Raw genomic sequence first — 7,456 nt, forward strand, 5'->3', positions numbered from 1 at the left:
TGAGCCCCACTTGGCAGCGGGGGACTGAGGCTCACAGCGGCCGGGTAGTTTTCCCCAGTCAGGGGCTGGCGAGGCTGGGATTCCAATCCCTAGTGTTGCTCTTCCCACTTCTTTTATTTTTTGAGACAGAGTCTCACTCTGTTGCCCAGGCTAGAGTGCCGTGGCGTCAGCCTAGCTCACAGCAACCTCAAACTCCTGGGCTCAAGCAATCCTCCTGCCTCAGCCTCCCAAGTAACTGGGACTACAGGCATGCGCCAACTTGCCCAGCTTGTTTTTTTCCTCTATATATTTTTAGCTGTCCAGCTAATTTCTTTCTATTTTTTTTTGTAGAGACGGAGTCTCACTCTTGCTCAGACTGGTCTTGAACTCCTGAGCTCAAACGATCTGCTGGCCTCGGCCTCCCAGAGTGCTAGGATCACAGGCGTGAGTTCCCACTTCTTTATGACCTCAGCATCCAGAAGGAAGGAGGGCCCCTGGTGATATTCACCTCCTTCTTGTACTGATGGGGAAACTGAGGCCCAGAGTGTGTGTGGGGGGGCTGCCAGTCACCAAGCACTTTAGGAGCCGAGTCAGGACTTGAACTCAGGTCCCTGCTCTTGCCTTTGTTCTGAAGTCACCTTTTTCCTCTGCCTCCACCCCCTTCACCCTGGTCTTCCCCTATAGGATTTCGGCCTTATGAGACCCCGAGCAGAGAACCCAGGCCAACCTGCTGGGCTGAACTACGGACCTACAGAAATCGGGAGCTAATGAGCTGTTAGCGTTGTGACGATTTGTTATGCAGCAACAGGAAACGAATACACTGCCAACAGAGTTCAGGCCGAAGAAGCCATGGCTCGGGCTGGGGTCATGGCCGAGGGGATGGTGTGAAGCAGATGGACTTGAGAGCACATGCTGGACGAGATGTGACGGCAGGACGGCGAGGACGGTGGCGTCTGGAAGGAAGGCGGGAGGGATGAGGTTGGGGGACAGGTTGAGGGGTCCTTTTGGGGCATCTGTGTGAATTTCTCGAGCAGCCAGCTGGGCACGGGGACGGGTGAGGGCTGGGCGGCCGGCAGCTATGGAGAGTCGGCGGCGGGTGGTGGAGGCTGGCGCCATGGGAGGGAGGAGCTGGGCCAGGACGGAGCCGCAAGGACCTGGCCCTGAGGGAGCCTGGAGGGGCTGATTCAGGGAGGCACGGGTGGTGTCCTGTCCTAAAAGCTGGGTGCTACAGTTTGAGTGTGCTCCCCAAAGTTTATGTGTTGCAAACTCAATCCCCGTGCAACAGTGTTGAGAGGTGGGACCTCTAAGAGGTGGTTGGGTCATGTGTGCTCTGTGCTCTTTTTTTTTTTTTTTTTTTTTTTTTTTGAGACAGAGTCTCACTCAGTTGCCCAGGCTAGAGTGAGTGGCGTCAGCCTAGCTCACAGTAACCTAAAACTCCTGGGCTCAGGCGATCCTCCTGCCTCAGCCTCCCGAGTAGCTGGGACTACAGACATGTGCCACCATGCCCGGCTAATTTTTTCTATATATATTAGTTTGCCAATTAATTTATTTCTATTTATAGTAGAGATAGGGTCTTGCTCTTGCTCAGGCTGGTTTTGAACTCCTGACCTCAAGCAATCCGCCCACCTCGGCCTCCCAGAGTGCTAGGATTACGGGGCGTGAGCCACTGTGCCCAGCCTGCTCTGCACTCTTGAACGGAGCAACATCATTATCAGGGGAGGAGGACTTTGGCTCCCTTTCTCAGGTGCACTCGACTGCTCTCTGGCCCGTCCACCTTCTGCCGTGGGATGACGCAGAGAGAAGGCCTTTGCCAGATGCCAGCACCTTGATAGCGGCTTCCCAGCCTCCAGGACCATCACGTTACCCGGTCTGTGGTACCCTGTTATAGCAGCACAAAACAGACACTGGGGAGGGCGAGGGCGCAGGGCCCATGGCCCATGAATGCACCCTTATCAAATGTATTTTTTTCCAAAAAAATTCAGAAAAGATTTCTATAATTTTGCTTCTTAATTTCTTTAGCTACCTGACTCTGCCTTTGATAACCTTGGAGAAGATGCATAAACTCTCTGTGCCTCAGTTTCCTCCTCTGTAAAACAAGTATAATGACGGTTCTTCAGCCACAGAACACGTTGACATGTATAAAGTCATAATACCATGCCCAGCGCAGAGTTAAGTCCTGCATACGTGTTAGCTAAATAAACTCAAATGCCAGTAACCTTTAATTTCCGGTTTCTCATCAACCATCTGGCATTCTCAGAGTTCTTGCAATGTGAGGAAATCTAACCCACAAAGAATTCTCAAATGTAGTGAAACTGTTACCAAAAGTTCAGTACTTGTCCCTGTGGAGGAAGGAAGAATGAGGACAAGTAGCTTGAGGAGAAGGAAAGAGAAGATTATTAATTTGCCAGCAAATGAGGAGGATGTCAGCCTCTAGTCTTAAAAACAAAAGAAGCCATTATCCTATCTAGAAGCAGAAATACAGAGCTTCTGCAGGGAGTTTTCAGGTTTGGGCTGTTGCTGTTTAACTACAGCATCTCCTGTGATCTCTGCCAGGGACAATTCTGTCCAGCCATCTCCTGTGGTACAGAGAACACTGGTCTGCCCCTCTGATCACTGGCCCAGGGCAGGAATGCAGGCCATAAATTCCCAAAAGGGTGAGGGAGTTTTAAAGAGAAGGCTCGTAAAACAGTTTGCTCTTTCTCAGGCTGTTACCTCTGTTACAAAACTCTCATAAATACGAAGTCAAAAATCAAGAGGACATAACCTTACAACTTGTAGGTATTTAATGAAACATCTATTCAATTTTAATCTTGCCATTTTGTGTTTGCATTTTACAGCAGTACACAATGTTAATTGTTAACACAATTTTCATGGCCCCTGAAAATCCCATGGACGCAGCACCATGAGCCTAACCAGTGAAGCAGCTCCGCCAGCGGCAGACGGCACACAGGTGCATCCAGGGGGCTGATTCTGAGCTGACCAGATGGGGACAATGACCAGACCTATTGGCCAGTCCCACCTGGCTCCGCCCACCAGCGCTGTGGGGGTGGGGAGGGTGAGAAGGAAGCTGAATTAGCAGAGATCAGAGGGTTCTTCCCAGGGAGGAGTTGGGCAGTTCAGCTGGGTCACAGTCCGTGACAAGGGAGGTGGAGGGCTGAGGCCGTGTATGGATGAGGGAAGCAGCTTCCAGCAAGAGCGCTGGGAGCAGGAGCCTGGGGAGGCAGGAGGAGGGCTGGCTCTCTAGCGCTCCCCACCTGGCTCACCCCACCTGTTATCCCATAATGTCAGGGTTGGGAAGACCCCAGGGGACAGCTAGTTCTGCCTCCTTCTCATTAACAGGTGGGAGACTGAGGGCTCTAGAGCTGAAAGGATCTGCCCAGGTTTAAACTGTGCTGGTCCCAGGTTTCCTGATGGCCCAGTTTCTTTCCCTGTGATATCCCTGCCCACCGTGAACCTCACCCCTGCCCTGGAGTGGATTTCCATGTCTGACCTCCCTTCTCATGGCCAGCAAGTCAGCTTTAGTGTATTTCTGGGGTCCTCATGGCCAAGAGGGCGTCTGTTCAGGCAACTGGGGGTTAAGATTTTATTTTATTTTATTTTATTTATTTTTTGAGACAGTCTCACTTTGTTACCCAGGCTAGAGTGAGTGCCGTGGCATCAGCCTAGCTCATAGCAACCTCAAACTCCTGGGCTCAAGTGATCCTCCTGCCTCAGCCTCCCGAGTAGCTGGGACTCCAGGCATGAGCCACCATGCCCAGCTAATTTTTTCTATATATATTAGGTGGCCAATTAATTTCTTTCTATTTATAGTAGAGACGGCAGCTCGCTCTTGCTCAGGTTGGTTGTGAACTCCTGAGCTCAAATGATCTGCCCACCTCGGCCTCCCAGAGAGCTAGGATTACAGGCGTGAGCCACCGCGCCCAGCCAAGATTTTATTTTAGTTCATAATTCTGCATACCCTTCTCCAATGGGCCTTCCTGACTTAAACCAGGAAAGGGACGAGTTAATAGCAAATGGTGTGTGCACTGGGGTCTCTTCCTTCCTGGCTATAGGAGCCTTAGGATCCTGGCTCCAGGTCGGATTTGCTGTGTGATTTGGAGCATGACTCAACCTCTCTGGGTTTTGATTGCCTCCTCTAACACACAAAGATAACACTTGTTGTCCTCCAGGGCTCAGGGATTCCGCTTGTCCACATCCATGAAGCTCTGGGCACAGGGCGGGTTCTCCAATAATAACAGCATGCGTCTCCCACTCCCAGCCGGCATTTCCTCTTGCGAAATCTCTTCTGCATCCTTTACTCTCACCAAGGTGCAAGCATAATAAATTTAAGGTTATCCCCTCCAGGGGAATTTTAGCAGGGATCTGTTAAAAATAATAATAATAATAAGTGGAGTGCTAATGGTAGAATTTCTGAGGACAGCTGAGGCTGAGAAAATACTCCGTGCAGAGGGTGGGGGGTGGAGAGGGGCTGGAGGAAGGGAGGAGGGAGGCGGTTGAAGGTTTCAGGTAGGGCCTCAGCCTTTGCAGCAGGTAAGACAAGGCCAGTGTTGCAATCTAGACCCGGGGGTGGTTGGACTTAACTTTCCAAGTGAAAGAGAGGCTGGGGAACAGGGACCCGAGCAGAGGAGACCCATGAGTCATGGGAAAGCACGTGGCCAGGAAGCTACTGACACACGCACTCACATGACCACCGCACATGTTTTAACTGGTTTTCAGGGCTGGATGGAAGAGCCCTTGAACCTGCCTTTTGGAACATGTGCTCACTGACCCAAGATGGGGTCTAATCTGCCCCGGAATTAATTGCTTTTTCTTCTGGGCCCGTCTCGCATATGCGCACTCCTCATCTCGGAGGATAATTAGCTAGAAGGGAGGACTGACACAGGACCCGCACTTTCCACCTCTCACAAAGGCCAGCTGCAAAAAACGGTTCTTGAAAGGATGGTTGGTGAAAAGGCCTACCGTTCTTGAGGTAATGGTGATCGAAGGTGAGGCAATTCTTCAAAGAATGGTTATTGTAAAGGCTCTAGGACAGACTTCTTGGAAATATTCCCTTAGCTCGGCATCAACATAGAAATCTCTGCCAGAACCATCTTAGTCTGTGAGTTCATGAGACCACTCCTTTAAAAACGCTGGTGAAAGTGCTGCTGGCTTTAGGGATCAAGGAGAAAGGAGGAACAATCGGGGTCCAATCATGGACTTGCAGAACATTAAGGCCAGGAGTGATCTCAGAGAACAGCCAACTCCACATCCCATTATACAGACAGCGAACTGAGGCCTGCAGAAGGCAGGGTGGTGGCCAGGGCCTCTCAGCTGAACTGGCATCTTCTTTAACAAGTTTCTGGGCCTGTCGGACACTTAAAAAATGGGAGACGCGTTCTATGGAAGCTTTTGCTCTTAACACTGACTGGCTCATTGAGTAAGATCAGCCCCAAAGATGCAAAGATGAAAAGGTAATCCATTGATGCCATTGTCACAGCAGTGTAGAAAATGGCATTTAGGCAAGTCCCAGGAGGGAACATGGAAAAATGAAGCAGCTGACCCATTAAAGCAATTGGCTCGTGGTTGTTTTTTCTTTTTGCTACACTTTGCTTTATTGTTGTTCTAGTGTTGTTTGTAAAAGAAACCTCGGGGAAAGAAGTGCTGAGTGTTGAGAGCTGATACAATCAATTCTCTACCTTAAGTTGCTTACTGTATTGGGTTAGCTGCTATAACAAATGCACACAAATTTAACTGTGTGCCTCAAAACCACACATATTTGTTATGTTACAGTTCTTTAGGCTAGAAGTCCAACTGAGGATTCACCGGGCTGAATCAAGGAGCAGGCAGGGGGCGTCTATGGGAGAATTGGTGGGTTTTTTTTGTTTTTCTCCTTTTTCAGCTTCAAGAAGCTGCCTACATTCCTTGACTCGTGGCCTCTTCTTCCATCTTCAATGCCAGCAATATTGCATTTATCTGATCATTCTTGTGTAGGCACATCTCTTTCTGAGCCAGGAAATGTTCCCTGATTTTGAAAATATATGTGATTAGATTGGACTCACCTGGATAATCCAGAATACTGTCTCCATCTCAAAGTCCATTTTGCTCAGCAAGGTAACATATTCTCAGGCTCGAGGGATTAAAGTGTAGGCAGTTTTAGGGCCATTATTCTGCCTACGTACTTTTTTTTTTTCTTCTCAGTGGTCTCCCTAAAAGGGCATGTCACATCTTTTGCAGAAAAGAACAATTTCCATTGTTGTAGAAAATATGGCTGAATCAGAATTTTTTCAAAGATTTAAAATCTTTGTTTTAAAAAAATTCTGCTTTATATTCTGAGTATCTGTTTACAGAAAAGGGCACAAGTTACAAAGTTACAGATGAATTTTCATAAACTGACCACATGGTGCAATCAGCACACAGATGGAGAGACAGAACATGCCCTGTCGCCCCAGAGGCCTTGCTCCTGTCTCCTGCTCTCAAGGCAATTTAGTATTTGTTGACATTAGAGAATGCTGTGTACGGGCAATACCTGGAGTATTACTGAAATAGAAAGGAGCGAGCACAAGTGATATTCATTTATTCGTTCAACAAGTATTTTCTGGCACTCGTCCTGGGCGTCCGGGGCAAAAGGGATGAGTTGATTCTATGCTTGTCCTGCGGCGCAGAACCTATGGAGGAAACTGTAGGGCGGGGAAGGAGTTTGGGGAGCAGCAAGAACACACTGCGTTGGCCAAGCCTGACCAAAGGGCGCCCAGGAAAGCGGGCCCCAGCGGTGACAGTACTGGAGCCGAAAGGACTGCAGGCGAGAGGACCGGCGTGGGCGAAGGCGTGGCAGTGGGAACAGGCCGGGGATGCTGCGGGTGTGGGAGGACAAGGAGGGACGTGGCCCCTGGACCGGGCAGCGCTGCGGCCTTGCTCGCGTGGCCCCGTACCCGTGCCCGCATTCTGCAGAGGGGACGCAGGCCCACGGGACCGGAGATGCACACCTGTGGCATTCACCTCTTCCGAATGCCCTGCCTGCTCCTGGCCACCGAGCCCTCCGTGCCGGGGGAGGGCGCCGCCTGCGTGGGGAGGAGGACAGCGAGCGGAGCACCGGCGGTGGACCTGGACGTCCGGAGGAGGGGAGGGCGACACCTGGGAAGGAAATGAGGAAGCAGGTTGTGCAGATGGGGGAGAAGAGGCCTCGAGGCAGCGGGAGGCCCGGCCTCCACATCCGAGGAGAGGCCGGGGCTGTGCGGGGCAGGGGTGGAGGCTGGCCGGCGAGGCCCCAAGGCGCCACTGTCCTTGGCAAGGGGCGCCGGGCTGCGGTGTGGGGGCCTTCCTCCCCAGCAGAGGCCGGCCGGGCCTCGGCCTCCTCGGGAGCACGTGCCGGCCGACCGCGCGCCTTCCCACCCCTGCACCCCTCATGTCCAGGGCGTCAAATAGGGCCCCCTCCCCCACTGTGCAGCCGAGGAAACTGAGGCCCAACACTCTGCGCCGTGCCAGGTGCAGGGGTCGGCGC

General features: G+C 51.4%; 1 long non-coding RNA gene across 1 annotated transcript; it reads right to left on the bottom strand.

Moving 5' to 3' along the window:
- Nucleotides 1-6,519: 6,519 nt before the first annotated feature.
- Nucleotides 6,520-7,456, bottom strand: LOC105867437 (uncharacterized). The gene is made up of 2 exons (XR_012921299.1): nt 6,955-7,456; nt 6,520-6,635 (listed from the first exon to the last, which is right to left on the bottom strand). It is a non-coding gene; the product is annotated as an uncharacterized LOC105867437 (long non-coding RNA).

The sequence above is a fragment of the Microcebus murinus genome, chromosome 10 (assembly GCF_040939455.1).
Source record: "Microcebus murinus isolate Inina chromosome 10, M.murinus_Inina_mat1.0, whole genome shotgun sequence".
NCBI lineage: Eukaryota > Metazoa > Chordata > Mammalia > Primates > Cheirogaleidae > Microcebus > Microcebus murinus.